At 35.7% G+C, this 27,035-nt stretch overlaps 1 protein-coding gene across 7 annotated transcripts in view; it reads left to right on the top strand.

Annotated features, from left to right (window-relative positions):
* The window catches only part of INPP4B (inositol polyphosphate-4-phosphatase type II B), a 934,219-nt gene that overhangs the window by 242,935 nt on the left and 664,249 nt on the right, over nucleotides 1–27,035 (top strand). The window lies entirely within an intron of this gene.

Genomic DNA, 27,035 nt, shown 5'->3' on the forward strand with positions numbered 1-27,035 from the left:
AGAAGGGACACTCCTTAATTCAGGTGATGAGGCCAGCATTACTCTGATACCAAAGCCTGGTAATGATATCACGAGAAAAAAAAATTACAGACCAATTTTCCATATGAATATAAATGCAAAGATACTTAACAAAATGCTAAGCCCACTGAATCCAAAGACATATTAAAAAGATTAAATGCTATGACAAGTGGCATTCATCCCAGGATTGTAAAGGTGGTTCAACATATGAAATTCAATAAAATATAGTGCTCTACATAAACAGAGTGAAGGAAGAAAATGTAGGATTATCTCAATAGATGCAGAAAAGGCATTTGATAAAGTTCAGCTCTCTTGATAAAAACACTCAGAAAATAAGATTAGAAGGTAACTTTCTCAACACAATATACACCTCTTAAGAAAAATGCACAACTGGCATCATATTAAATGGCGAAAGACTTAAAGTTTCTCCTAATAATTAAGAATGAAACAATGATGCCTGCTTTTACCATTGTTATTCAATATTGTACTAGAAGTTCTTGGCAAAGCAATTAGGCAAGAAAAAGAAATAAATGTATCCAATTGGAAAGGAAGACATAAAACTGTCTCTATTTGCAGATGACGTGATCTTATATATAGAAAATCCAAAGGGTATTAAAGATAAATGAATTCAGCAAAGTGGCAGTATATAAGATCAACACAAGAAAACAATTTTGAAATCCTGAGAAAAATATGACAAAAATTTTACAATCCAATTATAAAATGGGTTAAAGACACGAATAGGCATTTTTCTGAAGAGCGATTACAGATGGCTCAAAAGCACATGAAGAGATGCTCATTTTCATTAGCTATAAGGGAAATGCCAATCAAAACTATAATGAGATATCATCTCACACCTATAAGAATGGCTGCTATTAAACAAACAGGAAACTACAAATGTTGGAGAGAATGTGGGGAAATTTGAACACCTATACAGTGCTGGTAGGAATGTAAAATGGTTGAACCATTTTGGCAGACAGTTTGGTGGTTCCTTAGAAAACTCAATATTGAGGCGCCCTAAGACCCGGCAATACCTATACTAGGTACATACCCAGAAAAGTTGAAAGTAGTGACATGAATGGACATTTGTACACTGATGTTCATAGCAGCACTGTTTAAAATTTCCAAAAGTTGGAAACAATCCCAGTGTCAATCAAGCAATGAGTGGATAAACAAAATGTGATATATACATATAATGGAATATTATGCAGCAGTAAGACAAAATTACATCCTGAAGCATATGACAACACGGATGAGCCTAGAAGATATAATGCTGAGTGAGATAAGCCAGACACAAAAGGATAGATACAGTATGATTTCATTATTATGCCTCTGGTAAAGAGAACAAACTCCAAATCATACAGCTCAGGAAGAAAATCTGTACTCATCTGTTGCAATGAACTAGATGTTGCTTTTCTCCAGCTAGAGTATGCAAATGGCTTAGTGAGAAATGTCTTCCATATGTTTCACATTTTTAACATTTAACATTGACCATCATACTAAAGATTTTATAAAAGAGAAAAAAAAATTGTGTTCCTAGATAATGGCAATGAACAATCCAAAGACAAAATTAAGAAAACAATTCCTTTTACAATAGCATCTAAAAGAATAAAATATCTAGGAATAAATTTAACTAAGGATACTAAAAACTTGTATACTGAAAACTGTAAAACACTGCTGAAGGAAGTTAAAGAAGACCTAAATAAATGGCAAGGTGTTCTATGTTCAGGATTGAGAAATGGAAAAACTTATCCTTGAATTCATATAGAACTGCAAGAGGTCTCTAATATTCAAAACAAATTTAAAAAAGGACAGGGTTGTAGGATTCACACTTGCCAATTTCAGGATGTGTTACCCAGAGACAGTAATCAAAAAGTGTGTTACTGGCACACAGATAGATAAATAGATCAGTGGAATAAAATTCAAAGTTCAGATGTAGACCATTTTATTATTATTATATAGCCATTTTATTTTTGACAATGGTGCTAAGTACAGGCAATGGTGAAAGAAGAACCTTTTTCACAGAGGATTAGGAAAACTGGATATCCATTTGCGGAAGAAAGGAGTTAGACCCTTCCTTTATGTCATATACAAAAATAGAAATGTAGATTAAATATACTAAATATAAGAGGTACTACTATAAAACTCTTGGAATATAACTTAAGGGAAAATCTTTATAATCTATGATACAGCAGTGGAATCTTAGATGTGACCCCAAAAGCATGAACAACAAATGAAACAATAGATAAATTTGATTTCATCAAAATTTAAAACTTTTGTGCACCAAAGGAAATTATCAAAAAAGTGAAAAAAAAAACAGCCTAAAGAATGGGAGAAAATAGCTTCAGACCATATGTTAGATAAGGGTTTAATATCCAAAACATATAAAGAAATCCTACAATTCAACGACAAAAATACAAAGAACTCAGTTTTAAACTAGGCTAAGAGCTACTGTGGAAGAGAGTTTGGTGGTTCCTCAGAAAGCTAAGGATAGAACTATCATATGACCTAGCAATCCCACTACTCTCAATATACCAAAAAGAAGAAAACAGGGACTCAAACAAATATTTACACACCAGTGTTCATAGCAACATTTTTCACAATTGTCCAAAGAGGGACGCCACCGAAGTGTCCATCAATCAATGAATGGATAAGTAAAATGTAGTATACACATGCCATGAAATATTATTCAGCTGTAAAAAGGAATAAAGTCCTGATACATGCAACAACATGGATGAACCTTGAAGACGTAGTGTTGAGTGAAATAAGACAGACACTAAAGGACAAATATTGTATGATCTCATTGATTTGAAACATTTAGAGTAAGCAAATACATAGAGTGAGAATCTAGACTAGAGGTTACCAGGGGATGGAGTGGAGACAAGGAATAAGAAGTTAAGGCTTAAAATGTGCAGTATTCCTATTTGGCATGATGGAAATGTTTCGTAGTAGGTGGTAATGATGGTAGTGCAACATCGTCAAAACAGTTAACATCCATAATATATATCCGAATGTGATTAAAAGAGGAAATGTCAGGGTGTCTGTATGGTAAAAGAGTAAGCATTTTTTTCAAACAACATGGAACTGCACTGCACAAACAGTGAACCTTAAGTTAAACCATGGATTATAATTAATAGTACAATTATGGAAATATGGTATCATCAATTGTCACAAATGTTCCACACCAACGCAGGATGTAGGTGGTGGGGTGTTGTACGGGAATCCACTATTTCATGCATGATTGTTCTGTAAACCCACATCTCTAATAATGAAAAAAATGGGCAAAGTGCTTAAGTAGATTTCTCCAAAGGACATTTCTCCAAATGGCCAATAAATACATGAAAAGATGCTCAACATTATTAGCCATTGTGGAAATGCAAATTAAAACCACAATGAGATGCCACTTTACACCTACACATATGGCTATTCTTAAGAAAAACTGAAAATAACAATGATGGAGAGGATGTGTTAGAAATTGGAACTCTTGTGCCTTGTTGGTGGGAGTGTAAAATGACACAGCTATTGTGGAAAGCAAAATGGCAATTCCTCAAAGTGTTATATATGGAATTACCATTTGACCTGGAAATCCCTCTTCTGGTTATATACCCAAAGAGCTGCAAGCTACAAGCTGATGATACTTGTAACATCAATGTCTACAGCAGCTTTATTCACAATAGCCAAAAGCTGAAAACAACCCAAATGTCTACCAACAAATGGTTAAACAAAATGTGGTACAAACATACAATGGAATATTATTTGACCATGAGAAAAAATGATGTTATGAAACATGCTGCAGTGTGGAAAACCCTTGAAAACATTATGTGTTGTGGCCCTGTGAAATGAGACACAAAGATGCGGACACTTGTTGCAATCTTTCAGCAACCCCTGCGGAATGGGTCACACAGACACACGAGACGTACGAGACAGACAAGATGACTGCAGCCCCAAAGAGCTTCAGCTGCTTTATTTTATATCATTTCTCACAGCTTTTTTGCTGACCAAGCCTGCTTTTCAGTATATTACTCCCTACATACAAGAGATAGCTAAAAAGACCTTGGGGCTTAAGAAAATACAAACATTCTGTCCCTCTCAGACTGTCCTCCAAGTAAGCAGATAACAGTCTCCACAGTTTACTACCAAGGCCACTCTGAAGCCAGTCACTCCCAGTAAACTCCACAGGTTTTCTATTAACCCTTTGGCTCCTACAATTATGCCCAGTGAAACAAGTAAGACACACAATGATAAAAATTGTATGATATCGTTTATAAAGAATGATTAGAAATACCAAACTCAGGGATAAAAGTAGGTTAGAGGCTATCAGGGGAGGGAAGAAGGAAAAACATTTGTTTGTGTAAAGTCAAACAAACAAACAAACAAACATTATGCTGAGTGAAATAAGCTAGTCAAAAAAGGACTTTACATTTAAAAGTTAAAAAGGAAAGACATGCTTCAAACGTCCTCTATATCACAGTAAGCCTTAATCTAAAGATGGTCAGAAAGAGGCAGGAAGAGAGGGAAAGCAACATGTAAATTTGTTTTATGAGCTTTTTCTGGGCTGATCCAGTCTTTATCATACCAGCTGATGACAGGTATGGATTGCTGATGACAAGGTAGTAATCAGCAGGCTGACAACAGATTGTTTGACTTTAAAGTGGGCACTGAAGCCTATAGAATAAGCAACCCAACAACCTAAAGATAGTTTTCAAGTAATGTTGGCTGTGCTTAAATATTGTATGATAATTAAATGACAAAGAATATACTACAACATCATTGTTGCTCCCCTGCATAGTTAAGAGTCTAACCTTAAAAAAATAAGAATTTGAAATAAAATGTTCTTAGAGCAAAATATAGCCAACTGGTATAAGGTTAAATCATTAGATATGGCCTTATGAAGCTACTGCCTTGAGAAATTTTCAACCATTACATCTCAAACGTTTGTTCTTATTAAAACATCCTGATTTAGACATTTACAGGTCTCTCAGAAAAAAGACTTTGCCCTGCTCTTTGTTATCTGCCCTGATGCCGAGAGCTCTCCTCTGCACACGACTGTTTCCAGCTGACAGGTTGCCCAAGAATTATTTATACTCTTCCAAACCACATCTCCAGATCCTGACTCAGTGCCTGGCTCAAAGAAATAATCAGGAAACGTTTCCTGGGCCATGTAACCCTAGTAACTATCAATTAATACACTTTGCTCCTTCCTTTGTGCACAGAAAAAAATGAAATTTTACTTGTCCTCAAAGACCCCTTAGGATATGCAAGTAAATGTGGCTGATAAAGAGGCACATTTGTTCTCCTTTGTTGGAAAATTTATCAGAGAAGGTAGAGTCTCACTTGTCAGGTTGCTGGAAACTGATAATGTAAAATGTAGTGTTACCTGATGAAATACAGAGTATCAGTAAGACTCCTGTACAACTCTTGCTGCTTGAAAGCTGTATTCTGTGGCTCTTCCAAGGACAAAAGAAGGGCTCATTAAGTCCAGAATTTCCCCAGCTAGCTGCTTAAAATCAAACAGTAAGGTTGCAGAAGGACGAAGCTTTCTAATTCTCCAACAGTCAGCAGGGTGTTCACTTCTGACACATGAAAACAGGTAGTTCCAAACGTCAGGGGCAGGGGCTGGAGTGGAAATTCAGGCTGTGATTCTTGAATCTCGAGTAGTTAGAGCTAGAAGAGATCTTATAGATGGGGAAACTGAGGACACACATGAACTCTCTCTATGTGTGTTTTAGCACTGATCTTCAGGAGGAGATTACAAGGACAGCCTTCTTGCACATCAGTGTTTCATCTCCCTAGGCTTGCATTCCCCTGTCAACTAGACAACTTGTGCCTCCTAAATGTCTGCTCTCCACACGGAGCAAATTAAAACATGGAGCAATTTAATTTTCCTTTTCAGCTGATGTGAGTCACTGATCCTTACCTTAAATGGTTCTGAAAAGTGTTTAGATTCTTAAGCACGTCTTGTAAGAAACCTCAACTTCAATGACGATGGGCTTGTGCTGTTGTGTTTTAGCCTCTTATATTATGGACCAGGTCCCCAGATAAGCACAGAATTATACTCTCAAAAAGTGAAATAGCTTAAAATTGGGAACTTAAAGAAAAAAGAAGATGTACATGACATATGATAAGCTTTTGGTGAGACTGAAATAAATAACTTCAAGAGTAAATGAAAAATACTAAAGTGGAAATTTGGAAAATAGAAAATATGATGAGTAAGGCGGGGTCTAGATAAAGAATGAGAAAACCTGAGTATGCTGGTTTGAAAGTGTTGTGTACCCCAGAAAACCCATGTCCTGTAATCCTGATTAAAGATAATAATCAGCAGGCTGACTGTTTATTGGGAACCTTTGATTAGATTATTTCCATGGAGATGTGCAATGTACATTGTGGGTGTGGACTTTTGATTGGATGGAGATGTGGCTCCACCCATTCAAGGTGGGTCTTGATTAGTTTAACAGACTTGTTTAAAAGGGGAGACATTTTGGAGAAAGCACAGTTGCTTCAGAACATACATGCAGACATTTGGAACTGCTTGGAGTGCTGACAGAGAGAATAGCTGCCTGGACAGGGACTTTTGGAGACGCAGAGCCCAGCAGATGTTATGTGCCTTCCTATGAGGAGCTAAGTAAGCCTTAACCCAGGGTTTTGTCCTGGAGGAGCTAACTGAAGGCCCATAGGCACTTAGAGAGAATACCATTGGCATCAGAAGCTGAAAGCAATGGATCTGAGAACAAGGACCAGCTGCCAGCCACATGTCTTCCCATGTGACGGACATCAGCCTCTCTTGAGTCAAGCTATCTTTCTCTGGATGTCTCAGTTTAGACATGTTCATGGCCTTAGAACTGTACACTTGTAACAATCCTCTTGATAAAAGCTAATCCATTTCTGGTGTATCATGCCAGCAGGATTAGCAAACTGAAGTGCCAAGTTTTAGCTAATTGTCTCAAAGGTCCACTTAACTCTCAGTGCCTCGGGAATAGTTTTGTGAAGGTCATCTGTTTCCTCTCTTTTAGTGATAGTTCTAAATGATTTTAAAGAATCATAGAGTCAGATATGGAGTGATTGGACCATCATATCTGTTACCCCATTGATCGCTGTCACTGATTTCTATTTTCCAGTTGAGTTCAAAGGTGTCCTGTCTTTCCTCCCAGCTCCATAGACTCCAAGCAGAAGTCATGTGCATAGAAGAAGTGAACTTTTACTGGACAGAGCAGGATATGGAATCACAGAATTATGAGATTGGAAGTATCTTGAGGAGGCCCCTGAGGAATGTGAATTTACAAAGCATTCAGAGAGTTACTGGTTCTTGAAGATTAGCAGAGGTGGATATTGGTTAGATTTATCATGGGGATTGGAGTGAAAGGGAGAAAGGCAACAGAAGGTATATGTTGGGCAATATTTTATTACCTCCAGGGGGAATACATCTTGATTTTATATCTAAGCCCATTTTCAATTGCACAGTCTTCTGCATGTTTATTGTAGAGATCAGCCTATCAGAATCTTCTTCCCTGATCTTCTGTTATACTTGAGAGCAATTGCTTTATCAGATTTATTTTTTCACTCCCCCATTACCTTGGCCTTCTTAAAAAAACAAAACTTCTATTTTTTCTGTTTTATTTAATTATATCAATCTTATATCTCATTTTTAACACTTGATGAGTTAAACTATCTGTCACGTTTGGATTATGTAGTATATATTGGCCAATTGTTGCCATCTTCCTTTTTGATATTTTTTAGCCTCATGTTATTTTTAAAGTTATGCTCCAAATTTGACAAGTAGCTACAGAGTCCCTAGCTCATTCTTCATTATTTGTACTTATTTTTTGTATACTGTGCTAATTCCTGGACCTGTTTTAAAATTTGCTTATGGCTTCCTCATCAGATATTTTGCATTTAGTCTCCCTGTCTCTAGGCTCTCCCACCTTTACCCATTAAATTATCTAAACTGTGATAGTATTTGTCACAACCCTCCTCTCTTCAGAAACTTCCACGGCTTCTCACTGTCTATGGGATATTTACATTCTTTAATTTGTCGTCTGAGACTGCTCACCACCTGACCTAATATTTTCTCTTCATTCATGACTTTCCCTAAAGGAATCCTCCAATCTGATCAAATCCATCTGTCTGGTGCACCCCTCAGTTCTCTTCTGTGTCTGTGTCATTACTGCTCAAATGATCACATCTGCTCAGAGATCTCTTCCCTCTGCTTCCGGAGGATCTGATGCCTGCCCATGCTTGGGTTCCAGCTTAGGTACCACCATCTTGATGAAACCTCCTCTGACTACCCCTCAGGAGCTTCATGCACTTCTCTTGTCTCTTTAACTCTGCATCTGTCCCAAAGAGCCACACCCATTTGGTAAGGATCATAAAATGAGGCACAGCAGGGCTTTCATGTTTTCCACCATTTTCCTACTGAATTGTATTGCTTTTTTTCAAACTGGACTTTTACTCTGCTTTGTCAAGGTCATTTTAAATTGAGTTTCATTTTTCCTGGGTAGTGCTATTGTGAGTGACTAATTTTCTTCTCGCTCTATTTTTGTATTTGTCGAATATTCTTCACTAACAAATATTGCAGTTAGTATTTATAATAAGAACAAGACCTTACTATGTGACAGGCACCATACAAAGGACTTAAAAGGCGTTCTTTCATTTAACTAACAGTTATATAAGGTAGATATTATTATCCTGTTTTACATATAAGGCAGTTTATTTTTAACCACCTAAGTGTGTCTGACTCCAAAGCCAAAATTTTAACCATTTTACTATTTTTATTACAAGAAAATAAAGAGCTTTATTTAATCATTTACATGCTGAAAACATTAGTAATTGTTTTTAAGTTAATGTGAAGATTATGTATACTATCTTTGCCATCAGGGATGGTGGTGGATTTTAATTTTCCAAAGATGGTCAAATATACACATATATATGTGTGTCTGTGTGTATACATATATAATAAATGTATATTTATGTATATATATATATATTTATGTATGTAGTGTGTATATGTGCTGTCTTACGTGATTGGCACATCTACCATTGAAGATGGAGGAGTTTGTTTCCTCCCCCTTGAACATGGGCAGGAGCTTGTGACTTCTCCAAATGAAAGAGTGTGATGGAAGTGGTACTTTGTGACTTCTGAAGCTAGGTCAAGGAAAGGATGTGGCTTTTGCCTGCTTTCTTTGTGTGCTTCCCTTGAAACCCAGCCACAATGCTGTGTGATGGATAAAGCCTGATGATAAAGGGGTTGAGGACTCAACCTGGGAATGGAGTAGAGTGAGCAAGGTTTTAAGAAAGAAGTAAAAATGTATAACTTCATATAAAGAAAAGACCATTTGTTTTGAAGAATAGAAAGAGAAGAAAATATGAAGAAAGACAGAATTAGGAAAAGGTTAGAGGCAGAAAGAGATAAGGGACCACGTTTAAGACATGTTGGTTTAGACAGCTCAAAAAATACACTTTGGTTGTGACATCATGGCAGACCACGAGAGTGGTAATTATGCTTGGTTTAAGAGTTCATGAGAAAGATTCGTACTTTCTGATGTTTGTCCTTAAAAAAAATATGTTCCATTAACTTAATAAATCGTAGGTTCCTTAATCATTTCCCTTTGTTGGGCAGTTGGCTTTTTTTTTTTTTTTCTGAGTAGTTCGTTTTCTTGACTATCCTATTACATTTAATTAAGTTTTCTGTGTTAAATACCTTATGGTTTCAGTAATTTTCACTTTGTGATAGAGTTTAAAATCTCACAGCGTAAGTCCATCAGGTCCTTAATGTTATTCTTACATAATTTTACTTGGATTATTCTTCTAAATAAGTCATATTGCCAGTTTGTAATACTCTTTATGGGGGAACTGTTTGTGGTATTACATTAAATGTTTGCTTAGGGATCAATGTACATTTTAAGTTAATTGTTATAACTAGGGGAATGGAAACCTTTATATTTATGGTTTTCCCCATGTTTTCTTTTTGTATGCTGTATGGTGGGGGTTACATGTCATTCTTTTCCCATGTGAATATTCTGTTATTGCAGGACCATTTGTTGAATTTTTGTTTGTTTTTGTTTCCTCATGTTTTTTTTTTAATAACTCGTGTTAAGACAGAATGAATGCCCATAGGCTTAATATATTGGGCTATGTCTAGAATCTTTCTCCTACTGTGTATTTCTAGCTGTGTGACACTTCTATAAGATAATGGCAGCTGCTGTGCATTAAGCGTTCAATATGTGTTAGTTGCTTTACCAAAACTCAGAGAGATTAAAATATTCAAGGCCACATGGCTGGTCAACATTGAGTATTCATATTCAAGTGTTTGTAAAAGTCTCAGAGGTCAGTTTCTTTACACTGTCTCTCTTCCCCATCCTTTTACTTTCAACTCTTTTGTGTCTTTAAATTTAAAGTGAGTCTCTTGTAAAGAACATATAGTTGGATCTGGCTTTTTAATAATTCAGTCTCTAAAATCTGCTGGGTAATTGGTGTATTTAGGCCAGGTGTCAGCAAAATTATTCTGTAAAAGTGTGATAGTAAAGATTTTAGACTTAGGGGCCATATGATCTCTGACTCAACTATTGAACTCTGCATTAAGCACCAAAGCAACCATAGACAGTATGCAAACAAATAGACAATGTTATTGTTAAATAAATCTTTACAAAATAAGTGAGCCAAGATTTAGTCTGCAGGTCATAGTTTGTTGATCACTGGTTTTAACCTATTTCCATTTCTTCTGTGTTTATGTTTTATATAATTATTGGTATGATTGTGTTCAAGTTTATCATCTTTCCATTTGTTTTTTACTTTTACTTTATTCTGTTTTGTTGTTGTTTGTTGTTGCTGTTTTCTTGACTTCTTTGAGCTAATTTAATAGTTTTAGTATTGTTTTATTGCTTATCTTGGCTTCTTAACTATACTATTTTTTATTATTTATGTAGTATTAACAATATCCATCCTTAACTTATCCAAGTCCATTTAGAGTCGATAATTATTCTGCTTCACACCTGACCCTTAATAGTTCCAACTTAATGCTTCAAACCTGATACTTTTCAGTCCCCAGTTCTTACTTCCCATCTCCCAAATGTAATTACCTTTGCACAGAAAAATCCTTTTAACTTGTTTTCACCCATTGTGCTGTAGTTTTCACATCTTTTCTTTTTCCATGCTATAAACTCTGCTTTTCAATGTTAATAGTATTGCTTTTAAAAGGCAGTTATCTTTTAAGGAAATAATGAGAATAACCTAATATTTTATGTTACCTATTTATCTAGCATCTCCAGTGCTTGTCTTTTTTTCATATAGAAATGACTTTTTTCATGTGGTATGATTTTCCTTCTTCTTTTAGCAGTTCTTATTGTTAATGTGTGCTGCAGGTATTGTTTTACCCTTTGTTTATAATAAAATGCCTTTATTTTGCCTTATTTTTGAAGGATATTTTTCATTAGATTTAGAATTTTGAAATAACAGTATTTTTTTTTTCTTTCAGCCTTTCATTATATTATTTAATTATTGTCTGGTCTCCCTTGTTTGGATGAGGACTTGATAGTTATTTTTATCATTGCCTTTTTCTCTGGCTGCATTATTTTTTTGGGTTTGAGAGATTCTTGAATCTATAAGTTGACTTCTTTTTCCATCAGATTTAGTAGGTTTTTAGCTGTTATTTCTTTAAATACAATTATGTCCTATTCTCTTTTCTTTCTGAGACTCCTGTTACACCATGTTAGATTGTTTTATTTTGTCCAGTAGGTTCCTGGGGGATTTTCCATTTTTATTCAGTCACTTTTCCTCTCTGTTCTTCAGACTGGATAATTTCTATTGGTTTCTTTACAACTTTAATGATTCTTTTGTACCATCTCCAACCTGCTTAGAAGCCCATCCAATGAATTTTTTATTTCATATTTTTCTTTTCAGTGCTAGAATTTCTATTTCCCTTTTTAAAACTGTCATTACTCCGCTGAGATTCACTATATGTTCTCTCATTATGGCTATACTTTAATTCTCTAAACATATTTCTCTTTGATTCTTTGATTATATTTATAAAGCATTTGGTTGCTTCATAGCCACTATCTACTACATCCATCACTTGTGCCAGCTCTGGTCAGTTTCTGTTAATGGCTTTTTCTTTAGTACAGGTTGTATTTTTCTCTGTCTTCATTTATCTATTAATGTCTGATTGTATATGGACATTGTAAAATACTGGGTGATCACCTTGAACTTGTGTATGTTGGATTTTACATTTTGTTAGGGCAGATCTGTGGAAAAATTAAGGTATGTCAGAAGCTACTCTAATTTGATTTTGAGATTTAGTTTTGGGCTTTGTTAGGGTGAATCTAGAATAGGCGTTACTCTAGGGCATTAACTGTTCTAATAAGGCATGACCTTTCTGATGTCTCAGTTAGATACCTGGGTAGTAAGGAAGTGTTAATGACATGTCTCAGTTCTGCTAGGATGGACTCCAATATCCGCTGTCACTATTTGACTTCTGATATCTCTGTTCTATTCACAACCTATAGAAATTTCTCTCTAAAGTACCTCCTTATTCCTGCACTGTGCATATATATAGCTGAGTCCGCGGTCAAGAAATCACAGGGGACCCCACAGATATCTGAGTGCTTCCTTCTGCACAGTTCCTTCTTGTGGGGTGTCTTGCACTACATATTTCATCCACTTTAGCTCCCTTGAACTCCAATTTCTGCCTTCTAAGAGTATTCAGACACTGTGCTCTGCTTGGATCCTATTCTGCTATACTGAGACTGGAAAATTGTCCCTAAGGAGAAAGGTGGGGCAATTGTGGAGTATACCCTTCAGTAATAGACTTAAATTTTGTGTTGCTTGTTGTGCAATGCCTGAAAATATTTACCTCATATTTTGTCCAGCTTTGTAATGAATAGGTTAATTCAGGACAAATTATGATAGCAGAAATAGAAGTTCCTCTCTGCTTTCTTTCTGAGTGAGGTTTTCTGTTCTTTATTCCCCTTCTTCTGATGATCTGAATACTCTTGGTTTCAAGTTTTTTTTTGGGGGGGGGATTAACCTTAAAATCTCAGCTTGCAAATTTAAAATATCAAGTTAATTTCTCTCTTTTCCCTCCAACAATGCAAGAAGCTACAACTTAAATTCAATCACCTTCCTCCTTTTTTGTACAGTGTTTGAATTCTAATTTGTTTTGCTACTCACTGAATTAAGCATTATTATTATTACTTCTATTTCTTTGTATGCTCTGTGGCAGAGTCACATTTCATTATTTTTCCATGTGAATATCCCGTTATTGCAGCACCATTTGTTGATTTTTTTTTTTTTTTTTGCTTGTTTGCTTGTTTTTTGTTTGTGTTCGGGAAGTGCATGGACCGGGAATTGAACCCGGGTCTCCACATGGCAGAATTCGACCACTGAACTACCCCTGCATCTACTAATATGGTTTTTGATGCAGTTTTTGCTAAATTTACCCGCATACTAATTATTTTGTTCTCCCCTGTCCCCTCTCCCTCATCCCGCTGGTATTTCAGACTTCCTATCTGGGATCATTTTCCATCTGTTTGAAATCCTTTCTTAAAATATTATTGGGTGTGGGCTTGTTGCTGACAAGCTCTGTTTGACATATTTGAAAATGCACGTGTTTTACCTCAAATTATAGTGTGCCTGGAATAGGGGGTCTTAACTGACAGTCATTTTTCTCAGTGTTTTGAGTATATTATTCTACAGTCTTCTGGCATCTGCTGTGGCTTTGAGAAGTCTGATGCTGATGTCTTTGTCATTTATTTGTTGGTGATTGTCTTCGTTTGCATGTCCAAAATCTAACGCGATGACTGGGATTTTTGGTGCTCATAGCTGAAATCAGAAAAGAAAACTAGGAAAGTGCGATAGGACAAAGGAAGCAGGTAGTCAAAAATGGGGGGCTACCAGAAGCTCAACCTGATCTCACGAGAGGCTCTGCAACCTCAGTGGTACCAGAGAGTTCTCCCGCAGTGAAACCAGGGTGTTGACCTTTGGTACCTTTATTACTCATTCATTGGTTGTGGGTTGCACTCATGGGGAATATGAAACTCCAAGACATTTCCAGGGGGCTGAAGGCAATTGTCAAGAGAAGGCTGCTTGTGAGCTGTTAGTGGTCACTGCTCACAGAAGATGGGATGTAGGTTCATTGGCCTGGGCAGGCCTCCAACAGTATCTATTAAAGAAATCAAGCTTTGATTTCTGGCTGTTTCTAAGATCTCTTTGTCTTTTGGTATTGTACAGTTTTACTGTTGTATCTAGGTGTAAATATCTTTTTTTTTTAACCTGGCATAGAAAGCACTGTGCTTCCTGGATCTGAAGTTTCAAATCTGGAAAGTGTTATCTGTCCTATGCTGGGACTAGGGTGAGACAAACAAGAGGCTCAGGTGGCAAAATTCAAGAAGAATGTAAACCTCCTTAACGTTGAATCACAGGCACCTCACTTGCCTCACCCTAATCCCAGCCCTGGCCTCGCTTCCATTCTTTCTTCTGTATCTCTCCTTCAGGGACTCGGATTGGTCATATATCAGAACTTCAAATTCTCTTCTCTATCATTCATATTTTTCATCACCTTTCCTCTATTTGGTGTATTTTATGTAATTTCAAGCATATCTTTTAGTTCATTAACTCTGAAGTTGTGCCTAATTTTCTTTCAATGTATCTATTGAGATGATCACTTTTGTCTTTATTTTTTATTTCCAGAAGTTATCTTTGGTTCTTTTAAAATTCTGATTGGGTTTTACATTCTATTGCTCCTTTCTCATAATTTTAGTTTCTTCTTTATTTAAGAATTTAAGAAAGATATTGATTTTATATTGTATATGTGACAAGTAGTTCTTGGCTGTGTAATTCTGCTGTTTATTGCTTCTTTGGACTCTCCTTTTGAAGACCCATGCTCTTGGAGACTGTGAATTTTTATATTCTGGGCTCATTTTTGGCTTTTTTAAAATTCTAGGAAGTCTGAGAGGTCCGAGCTGAGGTTATAGGGATTTAATTTGCTTCTTTAGCTTAAATACCTTACTTGAAATGTCCCAGCACTTACATTCAGGTTAAACCAAACGTAAAAGCCTGGGAGCAGTGTTGGGGGATAGAAGGCCTGTGGTTATATCTTTCTAGAAGACAAGATTTTGTTTTTCTCTGTTCCATGCCCTGGATGTCACAGATAATTTTCCTTATCACTTCCCCTTGTTGGAAGGCTTTTTTTTTTGTTATTATTACTGTCCACTCTTGTGGGTTTTTGGGTGTCCCCAATTCTAACTTCCCATCTTTTGTAAGTCTAAGGGTCTGTCTGCTATTTCCTTTCTGGCTTTTAAAATCCGAGGCTCAGGGCTCTAGTGTTAGTCAACACCAACAGGCACCCATGATTTGTTCACTTGACACGGCTGTAGTTTCTAATTTGTCTTCAGAAGCCCCTCTTGGATCAGCAGCACTGCTTGTGAGCTCAGTGAAGCACTGCAAAGGGTCTTTGTTGTATTTCATTAGGCATTTCTAGATCTTTTGCAGCAAAACAGGTTTTTATAATTACTAATGTAGGTATTGACAAAAGTACCTTATTGAACGCTTTGTCATTTTTATTTTGTCCCCTTGTTCTGTTGTACATTGACAGTGCAATACTTAGCCATTCAATTACAATTCCATTCTATTAGGCTGTTTCTTTTTCTTGCATTTAGATTTTCTATGTGTGTTTACCATCAGCATTATGGAAATTGTTTTCTGCCTTACTTTTGTTGTTTATATCCTCCACTAACATTGTTAGTTCCTAGAAGGATGAAAGCTTAGAGTAAGGACTAATTTAGTCTAAAAATGGTTTTAAAAATATTTTATTGATCATTTTGCACATCCAAATGTGTGGACTGAGTTTTATACTTGCCATAACACCTTTAGGAACAGAAACCACCTACTAGTAAACTATAGCTATATGACAAATCAAATTATCTTCAATCTTCATCCTAGGGAGCAGAGTAAGTATGACAGAGAAGAGAGAGGTGATTAATGGGTGCAAAACTTTTCTCCTCCTTGGTTCGTGCCAGAAATGTCATGAAAGTGGGAAAACTGTTCTTCATGCCTATTTTAAATGGTTATTATAAGTATAGAAAGCAATAATATATGTAAAAGAATTAGCATAGTGCCCAGCATGAGCAAAGGTTCAGTAAAAGGTATCCATAGCATTTTCACATTTAGTGTCTCTTTTCAGTGGCATTGTGTATACTTTGAAAAAAAAACATTTTTTCTTTCAACATTTTTAATCCCAAAAGCTGTTAGTTTGAGTCTCCTACATTAATACTAAAATTTCTCTATTAATGATGTCTAATGTCCCTTTTTTCTCTCTTTTGCTTAGTGGTATTTTTATTTTGGTTTTAGAGGTAGTAGCGTACACCAGGATGCCTTATTGCCAATTTTTTTTTTTTTTACTTTTCGGCCCAATTTAATTATCCGAATATGAAAAATAAGTATATTTTTCTTACACAGTTACAATATGGTTAATCACACCCAACACAATTACAATTAATTCCTTTTTACTATCTAGCACCTAGCTCATATCCAAATATTCCTGGTTTTCCTATTGACAAAATTTTAAAGAAAGACCTTCGTTGACACTACATACTCAAGTAAATTAACATTCTTATCCCAACTAGCTTATTTATTGGAAACACATTCAAGAGCCCATGCAAAGAGATGAGATGGTAAAGAAATTTGATAACTTTTTGAAGGTATGACAAGTTCTTAGAAAGAACACCATACCTGAAGGAGAACAAATGCTCATCCGATTGCGGAGGAGAAAAGAATTTATTCTACCACTTTGCAAGAACAGGCCCCTAGCCGAACACAAAGTGGTGGCTGGTGTGCCAAACAGTAGAACCCCAAGATGGTTATACCTGTGCCTGACCTGCAGTTCCTCCCCTGTTTCTCCACCGATTGAATAATCCAGAGGTTACAGCCTATCTGGGAAATCTAACTAATTTGAACTTCCCACCGAAGTTTCCCCCTATGATTATGCTTTGCATTTTTAATGACCCTGGCCGTTAAGGATTTGTGTCAGTTCTAAGCTTATATCAGAGGCGCTCCCCTTTTCCTGCCTGTATCACTTTTGTGAAAGCTGAACTTAAAGTTTGATTCTAACGCTGCTGGTACTTTATTGAAATAGTAAAAAACATAGGCACAGAATTCTGTCTTATATTTTTAAGTTAGGATAAAGTTGGTGCTCTTTGCATTTATTTACTATTTTTGAAGCTTGTCTTGATGGATTTCCCTATGTGCATTTCTCTTTTTTGGGGAGTGGTTGTTGGTTATTATATTTGGCTTGGTTGTTTTTCATGGTGTTTGTTTTAGCCAAAAGCAAGAATCTTGTATATCTATTAAGTTATTTTTCTGGAATTTCTTTAAGTCAGCTTATACAAATGCAAGAAACCCCTAGAGCAACATGTAAAAGATTGCTTGAGAACTAAGGAAATCTGAGAAGATTTTACAAAGAAATTGAGATCAGCGTTGGACAATAATATGGCATTAAATAATACAGGATTTTGAGAAAAGAGTAGCTGCTCTGCTACTGATCTTTTAACGTAAGAGTGCTCATAGACATTTACAGGGCTAAAGCAGGTCTGCTCTGCCTGTTTCTAATTGAAGCTTGTGTATTCACTTGTGGAAGGTACAGCAGACTTGCAAACAAATAATTTTCAGCAGCCCTTGGAATCTAAGTCACTAATAAGTTCAGTGAAATTCAGTAATGCACAGGCAGTAAAGCTGATAGGAATAATGAAGTGCTTAGTAATAATTTTAATAGACTCAAACACTTAGTGGTAGAATTGATAAGAATATCATTCAGAGAACTTAGAAAAACAAATTAGGTGGAACAAGGATTAAGAAGGTCCTTAGTTTAAAGGAATATATCATCTAAAGCAGGATATTCAAACTTTAATGTGCCCACAAATCACCTGGGGTTCTTATTAAAATGCAAAATCTATCTCAGTAGGTCTGGGGTGAGGCCTGGAACTCAGTATTTCTAACAACCTTTGCATGATAATGATCTGATGCTCTTGGTTCATGGGCCACCTTTTGAGTCTAGACTCTGAGAATGTGACTTTGGCAGTGGCATGAGGTGGAAGATGAGAAAATATACAATGAAATCTGTAAACATCAAACAGAAGATACTTGTTGACGTTCATTTGTGTTTAAAGGTGAATTGGTGAGATAAAGACATGAAACAAAATAGTTTCATTGGCTAAGTGATTTCAAATAGAGTTGAGAGGTCAGTCAGGATGTTACTCTTATGCAGGCTTCAGCCAGATATTGCAAATTGCCGTCATATGCCAAGCCCCAAAAAACAGCATTCCTGAAAGCCCTAACGCATACCCTGGGCTCTGTATAAGACTCTACAAAAGTTTTACTTACTAATTTTATTTTTTCAGTAACTTAAAACCTCCTATGCTGTATAAGCTCTGACATCCAGAGGTACCAGCCTTTCTAAGAAGAACACCCAGTTTCATTCCTCTGCCACATAATGTTGACACCCCTGTACAGCACAAAGAAGTTAGAATGGTCATTGACCAGCTGTCCCTGAAGACTGAGAGAATGAACAAATGAGATCATGAGGGTTATCTGAGAAATTAGGATTTAGCAAATGGTCATGCCTACTGACTCATTATATAGATATTTCTTTTGTTTCTAGTGCATTCAAATAGCCAGAAGGAAATACCTGAAATTGTTGAACTGCAATCCAATAGCCTTGATCTTTGATAATGATTGTACAAACTGTGTAGATTTTATCTTCTGACTGTGTGATTGTGAAAACCTTATGGCTGGCACTCTCTTTATCCAGTGTATGGTTTGATGAGTAATAAAATAAAGGCATGCATGGAAATAAAAGGTAAATTGGATGATGTGTATAACTTGCTTTAAAGTTTTAGGAGAAAGAGATACCTGCTCTAAATCTAAAGTACAGAACTATTTGAAATGCTAATGAATATATGAAAAATACAGAAAATAGCGAGAATATATACAGAATAGAAATCCTTTTTTTTTTGAGAATATATACTTAAAATAAAATGGGAGACCTGCTGTCAGAAGTAATATTTTTAAATGAGAAGACCTATGGACATAATATGTGCGGTAGTCACCTGTAGTCACATGGAATCCAGTAGCAGAGGTATTAACAAGATAGCTCAGTGGAGTGGTCAAGAGAACAGGCTTGGGTACCAGATACCTGGTTTCAAGTCTTCCCTTTGTTCACTGACTCTTGGGCTCAGATAATTTGTTTTAACCAAATTGTGCCTCAGTCTCCTCATCTATAAAATGGAGATAAGTGTACCCAGATGTTTGGGTTGTTAGGAGAATTAAATGTGCCTGGGTCATATTTGGCAGATAATATATGCTAATTTTTTAATCAGTAATATAATAATAATTACTGTAATGATCATGAAAAGTTACTTCTAAAAACAATGCAGACTAAGAAATTTTTAAAATTCTTACCAAGAGATAGAAGGTTTCTTGTTCTTAACTGCCTTTGGAAAAATATACTGGTTATTTGAGTTAACAATAACAGGTAATAAAAACTGATGATTGAGTAAATGAAATTTTCAGGGAAATTGGAGTATATCATTTGAAAGAAAATATCAGCTGAGTAAGGGTTTGATTATTAGTAAAAATTATTAAGGCTAAAATTTACTTGTTCCTAGTATTTAGCTTCTTTTTATGCTTTTAAATGTAGGGTTTGGCTTTTTTTTGTTATTGTTATTGTTTTTGTTATTATTTTCTTTCTGCCTTCCCTCTGGCATGTGTTAAGCATACATTTCAAAATGCCTGGGTCTCAATTGTTCCCTTTGTGATTTTTCATTATTGATGTTGATCTACGGACAATTCTAGTTCAGAGAGAAAAAACATATTGCTTGTAGAAGAGATAAATAGGTGTTTATTGTATTTCTTTTTCTACTTATATTTTCTTTCTGAAGTTTAAATGAGGATGCTTCTAAATACCTATAATTTTAAGCCTTCATCGTGTTTATGTATTTACCCTAGAGAAAATGTTCTATAAAAATAATAAGCAGGGGAAAATTGGAAAAGGATCTAATTGGTGACAGTGTTAACATTTGTAAAAGGAAATGATTTCAGAGGGCAGACATAGAATTTAAAATCTGACTTTGGGTGATCCCTGGCTAAAGTTGTCCAGATTTCAAAATTTCCTCAAACATGCCGAGTCTTAAATATACAGATATGCTTAAAAAATGAATAGACATAAACTTTGTGCTAGATACCCTCTTTTATTAAGCAAAACAATGAATAAGTAATTTAAGAGGGATGTAACAAATTTTAAAATATGGAGAATGGCTTGTGTTTTAGGAAAGATCTTTAGGTTCTGTCTCTGGGATGGTATTCTGACAGGGTAGTTCTTCCATTACCATATCTGCAGATGCTGCTGAGAAACATCTGCAGATTGAAATCTGCCCTATTATTTCTTCTTGACTAACTTTAAACTTGGGAGAAAAATTTATTTGTCCCCTTTTAACAGGGGGTCCTGACAGATGGGTTGGGGTCCCAATGTCACTTTTTAAGAAATTAACTTTTTTAAAGAATAACGTGCATATGGAAACGTGAACACAGCTTAAGGTGTGACTTGATAAATTTTTGCAAAGTGAACATACCCAATGTATCAGCAGCCAAATCAAAAAAGATTAGTAGCTCTCCTCATGTCCTCTTTCTGTCACTATGCACCTCATAAGAGTGCTATCCTGACTTCTAACACCATAGATTAGTTTTACTTTTTTTCCCTTGAATTTTACATAAATACTATTATATAGTATGTACTGCTGTGGCATTTGGTTTCTTTCCTTCAATAGTGTTTGTGATATTCATCCATGTTGTTCATTTAACTGTAGTTTATTCATTCTCATTGAGGCATAACATTTCATTATATGAACATATCTTAGTTTCTTAATCAGTTCCACTGTTAATGAACACTTGAAGTGTTTACAGTTTACGAACGCTGTAAATAGGACTATATGCACATTTTTGTGCATACTTTTTGGCAATTGCAGTATGCCTTTCTAATGGCTGTAAACCTGAGAGTGGAATTGCCTAATCATAGAGTATGCATGTATTTACCTTCTAAAAGCTTAGATACTACCAAAGTGTTTTCCAAAATAGTTGCACTGATTTCCACCCCTACCAGCAGATCATGATAGCACCATTGCCCCACATTGTTGCCAATATTTGGCATTATCTGTCTTTTTAAATTTTAGCTCTATTTGTCTGTATATAAGTATTTAATTGTGACTTTATTTTGAATTTACAAAGGACTATTAAAGTTGAGGAACTTTTGAGATGTTTATTGAAAATTTGGATGCCCTATTTTGTGACATTTCTATTTATGTCTTTTGCCCATTTTTCTATTGAGTTGTCTTTTTTTCTTATTTATAGAAAAGTATTTTATATAATTTAAATATAATTAATTATCTGATGTATATATTGCAATATCTTCTTGTGCTTTGTAGCTTGCTCTTTCTTTCTGTACTTGATGTCTAATGAAAAGATGTCTTGATTTAAATGCAGTCAAATTTATCTTTTATTTTTTCCTTTATGGTTCCACTTCTTATGTGCTGTTTAAGAAGGCATTGTCTACTCCAAAGGGAAAGACATTCTGTTATGTTTTCTTCTAGCAGCTATATTATTTTAGCTTTATTATTTTATTTAGATATACACCTCTGGAACTGCTTTTTGTATATGTAGGAGTCACAATTCACTTTTTCCCAAGTGGATTTACATACAATTCATTCCTACCATTTCATAAAGGGATTGCCTTTCCCTGTTGCTCTACATTGTCAAACTTGCCATAATTTATTTGTATAATTAGTTGTCATAATTTGTGTGCATTTGTTCTGGACCCTCTATTTTCACCTTATATCTATTTATCTATCTTTGCACCAATACCATACTGGCAATTACAAAAGTTGTAGAATAAGTTTTCATATCTGATAGTTTAGCATCTCTGTTCTTCAGTATTGCCTTGGCTAATCTCAGCCTTTTGCATTTCTGCATGCATTTCAACTTGTCAATTTTTTATAAAAAAGACTACTGGGATTTCCATTGTCATTGCACTAAGTACATGGATCAATTTGGGAACAATTGACACCCATAACCTTGAATCTTCCAGTTTATGAATGTGATATATCTCTCACCATTTATTTGTTTATTTTATTTTCCCTAAATAATGTTTTGTAGATTTTTGGTGTAGTGGTCATATTCATCTTTTGTTAGATGGCTATTTGATGTTTGATCCTATTTTAAATGCTATAATGTCTATTTTTGTTGTTACATGAAAGTACAATTGATTTTTGTACAATGATCTCATATTCAATAACCTTGCTAAAGTTACTTATTAGTTATAATAATTTCTCTTATTAATTCTAAGAGCATAAACCTAAGAATGTCTGGATCATTATTTTAATTTTAAATGCGTTTCATTATTCATTAAATGAAATGCATTTAAAATTGCTATCTTTATTGGTATTTTTATTTAAAACTTAAATTGGCATTTTAAATAATATTAACTTACATTTATAGTAAAAAGAAAAACTGGGCTGTAGATAAAGTGTGGGGTAGTACATTAGCAATTATGTAGATGCTGGAAAAATTGACAGTATTTCCTCCTCTCTGTCTTCATTTCCATGATCCCTTTAAGTAAAAGGGTTTACTACTCTGTTCTTTAGTTTTCTCGTCTGTAAAAATATAATATTGGACTAGCAAGTTTTTAAGTTCCTTTCATCAGGGTGGATAACAGACAACTTTTGGGTAAATACACATGCTTTAAAATTTTCTCCCTTTCTTCTACTCTTTCCTGGATGGCATTGAGGGGGCGTAGACCTCATTATTCTCATGGTGAAGATGGAGCATAGTAGGTGGGACCAAACCCAATTAGCATTTCCATGCCTCCTACTGAGGGCAATTGAGAACTTTTAACTCTCCTGGACACCACTCTTTGGTTGTGGGGAAAATGGAATTTTGTCTCATGTTCACCTGTTTAGATGCTTCCATCCTCTAACACCTCTTAATTGCTCCCATGTCATGTGAAATGCTGGATGGTAGTTTTCTCTGAGAAGTTTGAATGCTCTTTACTCTATGCTCTGAAACACAGAGGGCTAGTCCTAATGTTCCTAGAACCTCCTTACCACTTAATGTGGGGATTAATTTAGAAGGAAAATGAGGACTTTATGTTTGACTTCTTCCTCGTCCACCTGTCTTCTTCAAACAATCCATTGGGTTAGAGAGTAGTTTTTCATGTCTTTTGCATGATGTTTTGTCTTTCCCACTCTTGACATCATAAATATGATCTAGTTCTCTTGTCTGGCTTCTACTATGGTAGTGGTAGCTAAGATTATATTTTTAAAAAGCCTTTCCTCTATAAATGAAGCCAGATATTCAAGACAACCTTCTTGCCATGGATTCAGAATTCTTTCTGCTTACTAAAATCATGACTCCCTCCTTCTTATTTTATTTGTCCTATAACAATCCTAATCCTCCTAGAGGTAAGTGGATACCCATGGCACAAAAGCAAGTTCAAACACAGAAATATAAAAGTGTTGCATTTGGATATATTCCAAAAAATATCATCCATGTTAGATGATAGCATACCATCGCCCTCATATTTTTTTTGTCTTCCACCCTTTTCTTGTCTGGCATAGGAATTTGTTCAAATGTTGTTAAATTTTATATGACTACAATAAGAAATTGTCATGAAATTTTGTCATAAGGCATGGGAAGATATTTATGCCATGTAAGTCAGTTCTATCTTATCAATGTTAGTAGATGCTCAATAGATTTCAATTGGGTAGCTACTTACTAGGAACTTCTATCCTATGTGTTCAGCCTTGAATTAAGCACCGAAAGGAAAAAATGGGAAGCCCAAGATTTAAAAAATTGTCCTTAAGGAACTTGAAATATAGTTGGGAAGACAAGACAGCACAAGCCAACTCTAGAAGGCCACATAAATTATAGACATTGACTGTAGTTGCTGCTCAAGGTCAGTGAATGATAAAACCAGCAGAGTCCAAAGTACTTTGGGGTCACTTCATGGAGACATTGGCATTAAAGCTTTGACAGAGTGATAACTTTGGAAAGTACTGAAAAGTAAGGCTTGAACCACAACCAAAAGGAATAGATATGGAGAATGGTAAGTAATGTGGAAGATATTAGACTTCTGATTGACTAAGGCAGTTGTGTTGAAGAATAATGTAAATCCACGGAATGTTCAGAAAATGTAAACAAAAGAATAGTGTAGTCAATAAACAAATTATGCAATTTTTAACTACTTCTTCCATGGATCTCTTAAAGCTCAAATTGTGAAAACCTAATGTAACAGAGTGTAAAATCAGAACTATTTTGCCCTTTAAGCCAATAAGCCATCAGACACCAAAGTAATTTGGGAAATAGAGCACCTTGGAGGAATTTCTTTCAAGGAGCATGAGATCTGATTAGGTAGCTCCTACATTCTTAATTCGAAAGGGTTCATTGAGGTGCTTCCCTATCTCAACACTGAGATGGGCTCCACGGAGACTCAGTGGAGAGTTGAATATGTGTCCCCTGCAGTTTAGGAGTGAGGGTGGATCCAGTGAACCAGTTTCCATGAAACCAAGAGATGAGCTCATGAGCAGCGTATATTGAGCAACGAAGAAGTGCTGAATTGGTATTAGCCTTCATTCCCAGGGTTTTTTGGAGAGTTTCCTATGGAACAGATGTGGGCCATGACAGTGAGAGAGCTGTCGTGAGGTTGTCTTAAGTCCCATCCCTTAAGGCTGCTTCGGGATGAACTGATCTCAACAGATAGAAGCTGAAGCACCACCGCCTGAGATTGTTGGAAGTAGTAAATGATAAAGTGAGACAGTATGCCTCACTCAAGTGAAGTAAAGATGAAAGTATAGATGAAAAGTCCCCAGTGATTGAAGAGAAGGGATGGCTGTAGAACTGAGAAGTGCGTTCAGAGTTTTAAACACATACCAACCCCAGACAATGGACCAAATTAGCTCAGCACCCAGAGAGTAAATACTTTCCTTTTCCCTTTACCACTTCTTTCCCCTACCTTCCCTCTATTACTCCCCTCCCATATTCCACAGGCATCAGGAACCAAAGTTAACTAGCTGGGGAAGAAGGATGTAAGGGCAAAATACAGAACCAGCATATTCCTCTTCACTACCTTTTGAAAAGCCCAGCTTTTTAAATGCAGCTGGGTATTCTAAATTCTGAATTTAAAATGTTTTTGGTAATATAAAGTAACTAAGATTTTTTTCTTTTCTTTTAAAGGTCTGAGTGATCAGAGTCTGGGTCCATAATAAAAGATGTCTTACAGATTTGGGTCTGTACCCTGAAGCTAGGGACTGTTGTTGGTGTGTGTGAAAGTCCTTTCCTAGCTTTTTTATTTGTAGTAATATATACTGTACTCTTGCAAAATAGACAGTATGAAGAGATGAGTCCAAAACTGTGTTTGGCAAACTATCCCTATCAGGGATGCAACTCCTAGAAATGTCTCTTTATTTTCTATGATTTTCTTCTCAGTGCTGTGACCAGTGTTTATCTTCTCTGACATCTGTTAATGAGAGGTTGAGAAGAGGCACCAGGATTAAGTCTGGCCAACCCTTAGGTTAATCTGGGTCTCCGTGCCTTTTCCTGCTTCCAATTCTTTGTATGCTCTGTGTCCTCTCCCTAGAAAGACATGCCTCACATACCTGCCTGCCAGAATTTTTTAATCTTTCAAAATGCTCTCTCTTGTGAAATTTTCTTAGATCACGCAACACTGATAGTCAGTTACTCTGCGCAAGTTCACTTATTATGATTGATATATTTTTTAATTCATCCATTCTACTTACAGAATATGCTTTTCTACTCTCTTACTTCAACATACTTTGCATTGTTTAATGATGATTTTTTACCATTTCACCCATAATGTGAAAGAATTGTTTGCAGATCTATTTCGTACACTAAACCGCTCTTTTTGCATGGGTTAGTGTTATTCATTTTGGTTTCTCTAAGATCTGTCACAGACCCTGGTTTGCAGAAGGGGCTCAACAGATGTTGAGTGAACTAGATTGCATATACCCAAATATAGATAAGGACCAATTCCTTTAAGTGAAACTTGAAGTGTGTCACAATTTCTTGGAGGGCTTCTTCAAGCTAAAAGTCCTCAGCGAAATCAAGGGGAACCAGTGAGCAGAGTGGTTGATAGCTTACTGCTCTTGCCTTAAATACTATTCACTTGCTTCCCCCAGCTGCTGATAAACCTCAAATAATTTTATTTATTTGTCATTGCAGAGTTTGACTGATAAATAGACGAAGTCCGATATGATACGATGTAATGATTTTACCATGCGGCTCACTAGGACAGTGATTGTCAATGAGGGAGCAAAAATTTTTTTTTTTAACCAGGAGAACAATGTTAAAAATGGTAATAATAATAGTACTGATAGTTATACTAGTTAACATTCATTAGTGCTTAGCTGGTATTGTGCTTTGTCCATTTTATGTATATATATGTGTGTGTGTGTGTGTCTAGTTTAATTATCATATCAGCCCTGCGAAGTAGAAGGAATTATCATTCCCATACTGCAGATGAAAAATGAAGGCTTATAGAATTTAATTTATTTGTCCGGAATGATGCAGTAAAGTGTGGTAAGATGGAGGGTTTGCAGTTATATGACTATCCTCCTAGCAACTGCTATAGTCAATTAATTGATGTTTCTAACAGTAACCACTTCTTTGGTCAAATAACTTTTTTAAGAGGTGACTTTAAGATTTTTACCTATGTGATAGTCCTTTCTGGAAAGCTACTGTTCAGACTTGAATTTCTTATCCCCCAATCTGAACATTCAGATAATGATGCAATAAAATCTTTTATGGGCTACTCCTCAGGATTGTTATATGCTAAGGAAGGGCATAAGATATATTTTCATAACGTCTGACTTCTGTAAAGTACTTTCCTCCTCCTTGCAGCATAGAAAAGCTCTGAAATTGCATCTCATAAGGAGAGTAATCTACAATTATTTACAAGAAGTCATCCCACAATATCT

The sequence above is a fragment of the Tamandua tetradactyla genome, chromosome 22, assembly GCF_023851605.1.
Source record: "Tamandua tetradactyla isolate mTamTet1 chromosome 22, mTamTet1.pri, whole genome shotgun sequence".
Taxonomy (NCBI): Eukaryota; Metazoa; Chordata; class Mammalia; order Pilosa; family Myrmecophagidae; genus Tamandua; species Tamandua tetradactyla.